Source organism: Phyllostomus hastatus, unplaced genomic scaffold, assembly GCF_019186645.2.
Source record: "Phyllostomus hastatus isolate PE091 unplaced genomic scaffold, TTU_PhHast_1.1 phas_contig_283, whole genome shotgun sequence".
NCBI classification, from domain to species: Eukaryota; Metazoa; Chordata; class Mammalia; order Chiroptera; family Phyllostomidae; genus Phyllostomus; species Phyllostomus hastatus.
In genome coordinates this window covers 2,743,536-2,756,441 of record NW_025333833.1, presented here as the reverse complement: position 1 = coordinate 2,756,441, position 12,906 = coordinate 2,743,536, and positions in this window count along the sequence as shown.

Below are 12,906 nucleotides of genomic sequence, written 5' to 3'. Positions count from 1 at the left end.
CGCTCCCCTCCGCCCGCCCTCTCTAACGTCAGATGACGCAGAGTCCTCTCCTCCGACGGCTCCCTCCGTGCTTCCAGACGTCCCGACGCTGGGGGCGGCCAGGCCGGGCCCGTGGGAATTAGAGCGACCTGTCCGGTGCCAACCCTGGCTTTGGAAAGGGGGACCGGGAAAGACGAAGCGGCACAGACTGAAGGGCGTCCCCTCCCCTGGCATGGGAGTGGACACGTGTCAGTAGGGGTTCAGGATTTGCTTCCACTGCGAGAGCCCCTGCACTCAGGGGTGCAGCTGATCTACAACGCAGAAGGAGCTGTTCCCTAACTCTTCCTCTCCGCGGCCACAGACTGGTGCAGCCAGGACACACAGAGTCCCCTGGGCAGTGGCAAGGACCAGGTGCCCACTATGGGTAGAGAAGCTCTACAGGTAGGTCGTGCCGGGGAAGGGCGTGTCCACGCTCAGGCCCAGGACGTGAGCACGGCTTGACAGGCAGGGCCGCGAAGCGAAGCAGGAAGGACCTCAGGAAGCAGGGCTTACTTGTCCCGTCTGCGCTCGGCCTGATGGGTCTGGGGTGGCTGGGAGGCGGCGACCCAGCACACCAGCCCGCCGGCTCTAGAGAGTCTCACCCAGAGGCGTGAGGCGGAGGCTGGCAGGGCTGACGGGGTACGCCCTAACACCCTAACCCCCTAATGTGGGGGGGGGCCTCTGACCAGGCAGGCAGGACCAGGAAGAAACGTCTGGTTTCAGACCTCAGTCTGTACTGTTGTTAAGGTAATTCGATTTTGAGTATTAGAAGTACTGCGCCCCTTGTCCCTTAGCGTCTGTGAGACCTTCCACAAGCGACTCAATGCCCTCACCCCCTGTGCTTCAGCTCCCCTGTTCACTGAAATGAAAGCAGCAACACTACCACGTGGGCTGTTGCAGGAATCAAATGAGTTAGCGCACGCAAAGCACTTAGGGTTGCTCCCGGCATATACTAAGCACTAACTGCATGTTATGGTTGGTGCTGTTAATATAGTGGTAATGTTATATAAAATCATATGTCCTCGAGAGTGAAAGTCCTTCAAAGAGTACTCTCGGGTCGTGTTGTACAAGGGTAACTGCCTCCTTCGTGCAGTTCTGGGAGAGGAAAACACACCTGTGCTCAAAGGCTGGTCAACTCCAGATGACTGATGGGGTTTTCCCTGGCTCTCCCGGACACTTAGGCTTCCTTCCTTTCTTTTTTTTTTTTTTTTTTCAGATTTTACACTTGAACACAAAACACTGAGCAAACACACTGTGGTTCTACATGACTTGTTGCTCAAAAAAAAAAAATCTGCACCCAAAGACATGTTTGCTGACGTCGGAGAGAGAGGAAAACACGGATCCAACACGCCCTGACCGGGGACCGAACCCGCGACCTTTGTGATGCGGAGCACAACACTCCACCCGACCATGCCGCCTGGCCAGGTGACTGGTGCTTTTTGAATAGGGTCATTGAATGTGATCCGGGGCAGGAACCAGACCCGCTGCGCCACGGAGAACAGCTCTGGATGAAGGCTGACCAGAACCCTCTCGGGCCTCCCCCGGCCAGGTCTGCCGGGTCTGCCGCAGGATTCCCAGTGACGTCTACACTGTGAACCAGCCACAGAGAGGTTTTAGCGGAAGCGTATCCTCAACATTGTTTGAAACGTACTTACGCTGAAAAGTATCTGTTGTTCATCCGAAACTGGAATGGAACTGGCATCCTGTGTCTTTATTTGCTAAGTCTGGCAGCTACCTCCGACTCTGCCGCCGTGAAGCCGCGAGTCCCGGGGACACAGTTCTCAGCTGCTAGCGACACGGGGGCACCATTTTCCTGTTAGGGTTCTGTCCCCATCCAAAACCCACTCTAGGTTCCTTTCTACAGCTTCCTGTGAGCGTTGACGTTGAAGCCAGGCGGGCGGTCACTAACAAGAGGGAAGCTAGACCCTTTGGGAAGGTCAAGTCTCTGGCCAAGGTGAATCAAGTCAGCCCCTTCCCAAAGGCCTGGGCCCTCCCCTTCCCCGGCCACCGAGCTGAGACCTTTCACACTCCCCTTTGTAGGCGGAGTCCCGAGCTGGGTCGCTAACAGATCTGGACTCTCCAGCTCTGTGTGGCCTGCCTGTCCAGCCGGGCCAAACCCAAGACACAGGGGGCGCGGGGAGGGGCCGGGGATCCTGCCATTCGCCGCAGAGAGTGGGGGAAGACACACTTCTCCCCCAACCACCCGGACACAGGCGGGTTTAACCCCAGTGCCGCCTCCTCCCTCGAACTTGGACTCTGAAGAGAGTGAAGAGTGGTTGGGGACAGATGTGATCCACGGGCGCTGCGGGAGGACCAGGGCTGGGCAGCAGGGCCGCCACGGCAGGGGGACAGCAGTGCCCAGCCCCGGGCTGGCAGGTGCCCGACAGTGGTGGCACCAGCAGCGGTATCCCCAGGAGTCAGGCCCGTGGCCCCCGCCTGCCCCTCCGTGTCCCGGGTTCCCCAGGATCCTGACAAGTCAGGGAGCCACCCCAAAGTTTCCTTTTCTTCTGTTTTCTGGCGTTTCTATCTTTGCCTCCCAGGATCCTGACCAGAGGTAGTAGCCTCGAGCCACCGCTGCCCCATACCAGACACGCCCCGAGGTTCCCCTTCTCAGCCTCCCTGGAAAAATCTGGCCACACCTCGCCCCCTGCTGCTGTTTGGGCCTCCAGAGGCGTGAAGGTGCTTTTTTCCAGGTTCTTTCTCATCCGCTCCGTTCCCTCTTCATGCTTACCGGCCGAACGTCAGGGACAGTTTTTGTTTTGGCCCTGGCCAGGGAGGGGGGGCGCTGACTCTCCTCCCCCCACCCCACCCCCACCCGGCAGGAAGGCTGGCGGCTTTTCTCCACTGTCAGTCGAAGCAGGGCGCTTGTGGTAGACCACCTGGGAGCCGAGCTGGGGTGGGGGTGGGGGGTGTGAGGCAGAGAGGAAGCGGCTTCTATCTGAAAGCGTTGAGGGGGGAAAACGAAGAGGAAAACTGACCTGCCTCGCACCCCCAGGGTTCTCAGCCCCTGCTGTTCACCAGCCCGGAATCTTACTCATGCGACTTTCCACGGGAGAGGTGCCCGGGCCCCTGGGTGAGCTGCAGATTCCCCCTGGGTGTGGGACCACCAGGGTGGCCTCTAGCCCTCCGGCTGGGGGAGGCGGGCTGCTGGGGAGAAGGCGGTGGTCTGGGCAGGCTGCTGGAGGGGTGGAAACGCTGAGTGTCGTTCCATTCGCTCCCACCCCCTAAGTGTGACACTGTGACTCTCTCCTCGCGGCTTTCCCTTGTGGCTCTGGCGACAGCGTTCTGATTCCGCGTGTTTTCTGTGGGGTGTACGCTACGTCCTCGGACTCCCACACACCCTTGTGGTCCTGCCACCTTCGGCGGCCTGGCCCTGGCTCCTCTGGGGGGGCACCAGCCCCATCCCATGCGGGAGGATCCGCGGCACCCCCTTGGTGTGGGGCTCAGCGGGTGCTCCGTGAACCCCTGAAAGCATCCTGTCAATCACACAGGTCGCCGGGGGCAGGTGGGCCCACAGGACCACTGAGGTCCTGCCTCCAAATACTCCCCGGAGGTGGACGCCACGGCCACGCCCCAGGCGGCACAGACCACTGCAATCACCCCTAGGAGACAACGCCTCGCTCCTGTTTTACTCGTCCACTGTGTCTTGAAGTGCCCGGCAGTGCCAAGCCCAGGGGCGGCCCTGGGGACAGGGGGTCACTCAAGGAAACAGCAGCAACTGAAAACGGCCCAGGGCTCTCCGGGAGCATGAAGCAGGGCGCGTCCCGTGGTGGGTGAGCGGGTGGGGCGGGTAGGAGGGGGCCACAGAGGCCTGGCCGCTCAGGGGGGTCTCCGAGTCTGCGTGACGACAGGACAGTGGCAGGTGACCAGGAGGGCAGAGGTTTCGGTGGGTGGGCGGGAGCAGGCTGCTGCCGAGGAGCCCCGGACGCAGACCGGGAGGCGGCCAGCGTGCAGGGTGGGCCAGAAGGAGGTCTGGACTCGCCCGTGCGGACAACGGCACAGTAGTCCGTAAGTAACAACCCAGGGACACACACTCTGGGCTTCGCGCACTCCCGACGGCGAACCCACGCCCTCCCCGCCCTGCACGCGCTCTCCGAGGAGGGTGACTGTTTTTGGGGCGCAGTTGCCTGGACCCCGTCCCGGCAGACGCTCGAAGGAGAAAGGGACAGCAGCCTCAGGAGGAGGGAAGCCCAGCGAGGGCGTTGCCTGCGGACTTCAGGCGGGAGAAAGGGCACGGGGCCCGTATCCCGAGGGGAGCGGCCCCGGGGGCAGCTGAGCGAGCAGGGACACCGCCAGCGCACCCGCCACACACGTGGGTGCGGCTCCGCTCGGCCCGCAGCGGCGAGCGCGCGCCCCAGAACCTGCGTGCGCGTCCCTGGCTCGGCACGCGTCCCGCCTCCTGGCTCGCTCCAGGAGCCAATCACAGCAGCGACCTGACCGATGACTAAACTGTTTCCCGGCACCTTCCAGAATCGATAGTAATTGTTCTTTCTCAATAAAAATACGATTTCATTAAAAGAGCTTGATGAATAGTCATTCGACACAAATTGTCTTACTGCTAATGTCTTAGCAATAAGACGAATGACCATCGATTCTAAAACTGCAAGGAAACTCCTTCCCGGGGAGAGGCCGAGTCCCCTGCCCCCAGCCGCAGCCATCACTGAGTAGCAGCTCATTTAACCGGCATCCTCACTCCAAGTTCCAGCGGCGGCACAGCCACAGCCGACTGGATTCGGGGTGCCCGTGGGCCGCGCCCCTCCCCTCCCAGGCGGCGGGGCGCTCCCTTCCGGGAAGTCCCACGGGAAGCAGCTCCCTGCCAGTCCAGCCCTCTCCCACGGCAGCACGTCCAGGGGCTCCGGCTGTCCCCTTCACCCCTTCCCTCGGGAACCTGCCCTTCGAAGCTGTGGCTTCCTCCCCAACAGCACTCCCTCGCTGACAGGAGGGCTCCCGCCCCCCAGCCCCAGGGCCCGTCCGCCCAGGACCCCCACGGCAACCTCAGGTCTGGGCAGCAGACCATCCAAGCGCTTTCACGCCCCTGCCCTGCCCAGGTCCTCCTGGGAGCCGTGTCAGGGAGACAGAGCAGCTAGGGTTACAACCCCCCCCCCCCAAGCCATCCCGCTACGGGGCAAAGCCGGGCCTCGACGCGGTCCCCTCCAAACTGCCCGCCCCGTCAGGCTGCCCTGGCAGGAACGCTGCCCACGGCGTGGCAGGAGAGGATGATGACCTGGGCCCCACGGGCTCCGGAAGAAGGGCAGAAACGACAACCCCCAGGTGGGATGCAGCCGCCTCCTGGAGACGTGCCGTGGCCCAGGGGTCCCCAGAGCGTCAGGTACGCGCGGCCCAGGACCCGTTGCCGGCTGGCTGCCCGGGAAAACAACGCAGGCCAGTCTCGGAGGAGGGAGACCGAGGTGCTGACCTCACCCCCGCCCCTTGCCCTAGATCGAGCCTGGAGGTTCTCGCCGAAGAGAAAGTGATTTCTCTAAATGTCTGTGCTGGATGCCTGTGAAAGCTCAATCACGCCGACCACAGCCCCTGCGCCGCACTCAGAACTGGGTCGGCGTGCGGGGAGGCCTGAGACTGGAGGGCGGCTGCGTGAACCGCGGGGACTGTGGGCGCGCGCCCTTGCCGGCCGTCCAGAGCAGCAGTGCAGGGACAAGACAGGACCGGGGATCGGGTGTTGGCGGCAGGGCCCGGGGCTCCCGGGTCTGACTCGCAAAGCCATCGTGGGAGCTCGTGGCCGTGCCAATGGCCTGACTCCGCCGCTCACTGCCCGCCTGCGTGGCGACTAGCAGAGGGGACTGAGAGGACATTGGGCTGGAGGCCAGAAGACCTGAGACTCCGGCCCCTCCCCCATCTGGACACGGACTTCTTCAGCAAGATCTCCAGCTGCCCACGAGGTGCTGAAGGTCAAGGCCATTTTCTACGCACAGAGAATTAAACACCGTGTTTTCTAAAATCCTGTCTGGTGCTAACAGTTCAAAGTCCCTAAGTATGTAGTTTTCTTTCGACCTCGACGGTCAAGGGTGCTGGCCCAGCAGGACTTTGGTGCGGAACAGGGTCCCTGGGTTCCACGCCGACTCCGCTCTGGCTCCTGCTGTCTGCTGAAGGAAATGTGGATTTCAGGACCATGTCCTTCCTCACGTGCTTTCTAATCAGAACCATTTTCACTGTCAGGAGAAGTACGGAGAATAAAACGACAGAAAGCGTCAAGTCCCCAGAGACGTCGGTCTCCTCATGGCACTTTCTGCCTCCATCCCGCATCTGCCTCTGTACGGGGGGGTTTCCCTGGTGGTGCAGCCTCGGTGTCGACGGAACACTCAGCTCCTCGGGCCCCAGCAGAAACCCTCCTCACGCCAAGCACTGGGGGGCGATGGGGGGGGGGCAGGATGGAGGGACGTGGTGCTGGGTCGCACAGTCGCCCAGCAAGCCCCCCTCCCGGTCCACAACAGACTTCGACCCCGGCAGTGTGCCCAAGCACTTCTCCCGCAGAAACGCGGGAGAAGTGCTTGGACACACTGACCCTAACCCTAACCCTAACCTTCCCCGACAGCGACCTTGCTGAGTTGCATGCGTCTGCTCCCCCCGCGGCCCCCTCGTCGTGCAGACCGACCCCGAATGCCCACGACCAAGGCCGGCGTGGAGGGCGGTAACGCAGCCTGCTCGCCCGCCCAGCGCCCCACACTCAGGCCATGACCTCCATCCCCTCCCCCTCTCTAGGTATTCACATCACAGAGAGAACAAAAAAGGGCTTTCATCATATTTTATGACGCAACACGTCTCTTTGAGGCAAGTACGCTGGACTTCAGTGTACTGAGCTGGCCCTTGGCCCTCCTGAGCTGGGAGGGGTGAGGGTGACCCCTCACGCCCTCATCCAGCCCCTTCGGTGAAAGCCCACCCACTGGATGCCCCAAAAGGTCACAGAAGGGAATGAGGGGGAGGCAGCAGGGAACATGGTGACATTTGCAAGGGACCCGAGGGCTGGGGCCACACCGATTAAAATAGAAGAGGTTGGGTGGCGTGAGAGGGGAACCCACCACAGCGCGGGCAGAGCGTCACTGTTCCTTTCCCTGCCCGCCCCCCAGATGACAGGCACTCACACAAGGCCCATCCACCCGGGCACGCCCACCGCTGCCGGCAGCGGGCCCCGCAGTGAGGAAGCAGTGGGAGGTGCTGAGGCCTGGGCCCCCCCCACCCCAGCCCCGCGAGCCTGAGCTGCAGCCTCTGCACCTGCCCGCGGAGCTGCGCAGGGGGCCAGGGAGGAGGGCACAGTGGGGGGAGCCCCCCTCACTCCCCGAAGTCTCCCTGAAGTGAGATTTACTTCCCCGTCTCCAGGAGTTCCGGCGGCTGGCCCTGCCCCCGGACCACCACCGGCGCTTCTCCCAGCTCTCCCGGGTGACCGCCCCGCCCGCTCGGTCCAAGAAGCAGGAAGCAAACGGAGCAGCCGCAGGAAGTCGCAGGAAGTCACAGGAAGTCACACCTTCACAGCTGTCCCCGGGCCAACCCGACCCTGTCAGTCTGAGGGTTGAGAGTGCACGTCGCAGACCAGCTCGGGTGGCTCGGCACCGAGAGAGCGAGCAGACGAGGAACAGAGGAGCTAGGGCCTGCTGAGTGAGCAGAGGGGGCGGAAGGGAGGGACAGAGGGCCCGGGCCCGGAAATCACCAGACGACAGCTGGGTCTCCGCCCTCTACGACCGACCGTGTCTGCGCGGGCAGGATTCTCACCACCGGGCAAGGTGACTTGGAGTAACCGAGAAGGGGGGGAGAAGTGACACCTTCATCGCCGGCGGCCCGGCCGGCGAGACACGGCCGACCCGCCTGTAACCCGACAGGAAGTGTCAGGAGCAGCGAGACTTCCAAATTAGGCGGAGACGCATGCGGGGGAGGGGAGCGGGAGATGCACCCTGGAAGATGTGCGCCGACACCCGGTGTGAAGGCAGGTGACGGAGGCCCAGAGCCGCCGGGGAAGGGACAGATGGAGGGACCTCCGCACGCAGCCCGATAAGGAGCGGAGACGTCGAGGCGCTGGACCTACGCCTGGGGGGCCTTGCCCGGCGGTGGGGAAGCGTGGGCCACTTGATGAAAGGTCCCGGAACCACTGCTTAGTCATATGGGGAAAACGGCTAAGACCCCTGTTTCACTAGAATACAAATTCTGGGTGAATGAAGTCTTACATGTGGGGGGAAGAACTGAAAAAAAAAAAAAACTTCTGGAAGAAAATACAGAAGATCTTTAGGACTAGAACAAAATGAAAGCTAAGATTCTGAAGAAAAAGACTGACACATTTACTTACATCAAAATTAACTTTTGTTCATGGAAAGATATAAAGAAGGCAAAAACACAAACCACCATTTGGGAGAAATATTTGCTACACACATAACAAAGTTTAGTATCCAGAAAAACACATCCTACAATCACAAGGGGAAAGATCCCACCTACCCATACCCCCCTCAAAAAAAAAAAGGGCAAAAAACATGAATAAGTATTTAGTAGAAGAGAAAATGCACAGAGTCCATAAATTAAAAGAAGAGGTGCTTAGCCTGAACTTCGTTAGTAAGTAGGAAGATGCATGTTCAAACGAAAAGAGACACAAAGTCTCTCCTAACAAAACTGGTAAAAAATAAAAAGGTTGAACAATGCCAAGTGCCGGCACATGCACAGAGGAGAGGAGAATTCTCGTTCGCTGCTTCCAGGCGGCATGACCTAGCAACATTAAGTACGCTCACACCCGATGCCTCAGACTTGCACTCCCAGACCCACACCCAGAGCCACTCTGGACACGTGCTCTGGGAGTTACATCCGAGAACACTCACAGCAGTCTTGTTTGTAACAGCAAACGGTGGAGATAACCCAAGTGTCCGCCGAGAGTACCAGGGGTCCCCCGACCCCTTGGCTGCACACCGGTCCCGGTCCCCGTCCGGTCCGTGGCCTGTGAGGAACCAGGCCTCGCAGGAGCCGGTGAGCGGGGGGTGGGGGGGTGGAGAGGGAAGCTCCGCCTCCTGGCCCCGCCCCGCCCCCGCCCTCCTGCTGTCCGTGGGAAAACTGTCTTCCATGGAACGTGTCCCTGGTGCCAAACGGGTTGGGACCACTGGACTCGATGAATAAATAGCAGTGTGTCCACAGAGTGAAATATTATACAGCAGCAAAAAAACAATGAACTCTAGCCACGCAGATCAAAATGGGAAAAACCTCAGTAAAAACAGGGAGAAAGCAAAACGTCATAAAACACATCCAGCGTGACTCCGCCCACATGACGTTCGAAACCACGCACGCACGAGGCAGCACACCGAGCAGGAGCGCACCGGCAAGTGACAGCCTGCAAATAAGGCGAAGACCGAGAGCCGGGCGGGGGCCAGGGCGTCACTTCCACTCCGGCCTCTCCGACCCCTCTGGGACCAGTGCTCGTGTCGCCCCGCGGTGCCCCGCGAATCCGCGGCCCGTCCTGCGGGTGGAGGAGCGTCTGCCTCCAGCCCGGGCCCCGAGGGGGCAGCGGGGGGCACTGGGTACTGGCTACGGAGAAGGACAAACTCTGTGGGACGGAGGTCATTTACTGGACAAAAGGAAGAAAACAGGGAGTGACATCCTTGACTAGGCAAGAGGGGGAGGGGACGCCATGCTCCACGGGAAGGCTCCTTCCTTCATCTGAGACAGTCCTGAGCGCCCTGTGCGGGGCCCTGGAAACCGAGGGAGGGTCGCGGGCCCGCCTCCAGGAGGCCACCATCTAGGGAGGAAGACCGAGAAAGGAAGCACTCTGTTGCAAGGTTTTTTTTTTTGGGTTTTTTTTTTTGCACACAGGTAGGATTTTGTCGAATGACATCATATTGAGAGAAGGACTTGACGAGCAAAGACGCAGCTTTGGGCAAAGGTCAGGATTCGGGGGCGGGCGAGTCTCTACCCATGGTGCCCCAGGGAGCCGCCGTGGACGCCCCTGATCTCCGCGTGGAGCTGACTTCACCTGGCCTCCACGCAGAGCGCCGAGGTCATTCAGCACCTCGCTGCACCCTCCAGGGCTCGACAGGAAACGGCAGCTTCCCACAAGCACACTCCATTCTTGTGGGTCTCCGAAGTCCCTGGGTGTGACAGCACCTCTATTTTTAACAGAGCAGCAGGGCCAGCTGCCTGCGCTCACAGATATCACAAAATCCATTTACTCTTTCTCCTCTGCAATCTTCACACAAGGGTATTACTGATTTCAGAGAGAGAGGAAGGGCAGGGAGAGAGAGATTGATGGAGAGAGACTGAGAAACAGTGAAGGGGCAAAAACATGCAGCAGTTGCCTCCTGCTGGACACTGACCCCACAACCTAGGCATGTGCCCCGACTGGGAATCGAACCTGCAATTATCTGGCGTATGGGACGACGTTCCAACCAACTGAGCCACCGGGACAGGAATAAAATCCACTCACTCCTGACTGAGGCCAGGCCCACCGCAGCAATCCACCTGTTGAAGACACAGCATGCGCCCACCTCAGGTCCACTGGGCACTGCTGTCGTCCAAATGCTGTGGGCCCTGTAGGACACCACCAATCCCAGGCAGCAGGGGGACCTGCGGGCATGGCAGGGGCCCTGACCCAAGCGCTTTAACCTCAGCTGGGCGGTCTCCTGTGGTCTGTTCCCACCTTGGCATTGAACCTGTCAAGACAACTTCCTTTCCTCCCGCCCTCCCTTCCTTTTTCGTGCCTGCCTTCCAGATAACGGGGTCCCCCACAGCCTTTTGGGCTCAGGTGACAGGTGACTGCCTGATGATGCTGAGCACCGACGGGCTTGTGCTCACGTCAGCAAAGCCCTAACTCATCGGGTCGCATCAGGTGACACCCGCGATCAGACCCTCGGGGGACTCCACTGGGACCCACATGCCAGACCCACGCCCGCCAGCAAAGAGCACGACGGGAGGCACTTTTTCTCCAAAAGAGAGGCCAGGGGACGAGTGTGAATCTGAGGGTGAGGAAACTGAGATTGCGCCAGTGTCTGAGCCAGAGTGACCGGATTTCGCACGTATTTCTGAACCTCACATGCCAGACCAGAAAAGCCTCAACAATACTCAATGCCCCAGTTTCCCACCTTAGGGGCAGAGGAAAATCAAAAACACCCTGACCAAACAGGCCATTTCCGCTTCCCAGCACCGCCTCTGATCAGCAGCCCCACTGAAACTTTCCACGGCCCGTCCTGAGCGCTGGGCCCACGCCCTGAAGGGGGTGGACACCCCCCCCCCCCGACCCGGGCTCACGGCTCGCAGCGACCACTTGCTGGCTTCGTCACTCCGGACGAAAAGTCCTGGGCTGTCCCTGCCCCCATTTCCCCGTCCTCACAGCGGGAGGGAAAGCCGACTGACTGTACTCCATCAAGGGCTGGACACACCACGCACGGCGACCTGGGTGCACGCCGGGCCCGGCCCTGGGGGCCCGGCCTACAGGTTAGCCGGTGTCGCCACCGCTCACCTGCCCTGAGGCTCCTTCGGCACCCCCACCTCGGACTCAGCACGCTCCAAACGCAGCCCGAGTGTCTAATCAGAGCCCACAGAGTCTCCGATTAGGGAGTGGCCTCGCTCAGAGTGAGGGCTAAGCGTTCTCTTGCCAAGTATAAAGCTTTTGTTCAAGGGAACAGGACCCCTGATGCCGGCTGACGCCAGAGGGGGCAGAGTCCTCACTGGAAAGGGGAGCCTTCCCTGAGTCCTTGTGATTGCACTGACCCTTCCGTGTAAGAGACGAGAGCTCCCCCAACCCCCGCCCCCGACGCTGAGCCACAGGAGCCCGCTCCGCTGGCTCCGCTGCGGGCGTCGGTCCTCCGGTGCTTCCCTGTTTCCCGGCAGTGTCTAAGCCATGTTTTAAAGATCGGGGGTGACCTCTGCCCGCCGTGAAGCCCCAAACCCAGAAGGGACCCCAGCTCCCGGGTCAGTGGAGTGCGAACCTAGATAAGCTACTTCCCCTCCCAAGCCTCAGTTTCCCCAACCAGACCTGGCAATGGGGCCCACTTCACCGGACGGGGTGGATACGAAGCCCCGAAAAGCCAGCGGCCTGTTCTGGCTGGTCCCGCTCACAGGAGGCAGCAGCCCTGGGCCCGTGGGCTGGGCCGCCCCATCTCTCCTGGCCGCGGCTTCTCCGCCCGCACAGCGAAGAGGCTGGGCCAGGCAACCTCTGACCCCTCTGCACACAGCCCCTGAGGTGCTCCGGGCCGTGCTGCCCAACCCTGGAACGCCCCGTAGCTGCGACGTCACTCAGGTCCCCTCCGCCTTGGACGGTGCTCGTTCACACGCCTTCCACCAGTTTCTGCCGGTCAGTCCCCATCCTCCCCTCCCTCGGGATCCGCCCGCAAAAGAATGGGCAGTCGGCGTCCGGGTGGACACGCTGCCACCACCGCCCCGGATCACCGGTGTCCCTGCTGTAAAACGGACGTGACGAGGTCGACCGTGCGGCCCTCAGAGCCTCGTCATGACGACGGACGGACTAGTGTAACCCTGATCTCAGCCACGGATGGCGGTGCAGGGGACGTGCTGACCGCCGCCGCCTCCGTGGCCCTCCGCCCTCCCCTGCCGGCTCGTCTGCCTGGCGCCTGGGTCATCCCTGCCTGGCACCGCCAGCAGCCCGCTGGCCGCTCGTCACAGCGGTCACCTCAGCCCCTGGCACACAGCAGGTGCTCGGGGAACGTTCATTTAATGGATGCGCTCATTCGACAAACAACCAGGAAACTGTGCCAGGCTTTGAGATAGGGCAGTGAACGGGCCAGACAGAACGGGCCTGCTTCCACGGGGCCTAACGGTCCAGGCAAGTGACAGATGTCCAGCAGATGCATGCAGCACCGACGACCGCAGCAGTGAGTGCGAGGAGGGACAGCTACGGCGGTGACAGTGCGGGGTGTCCCGTGCTCCGAGCTACCGCGCCGGCTCAGGGGGGCT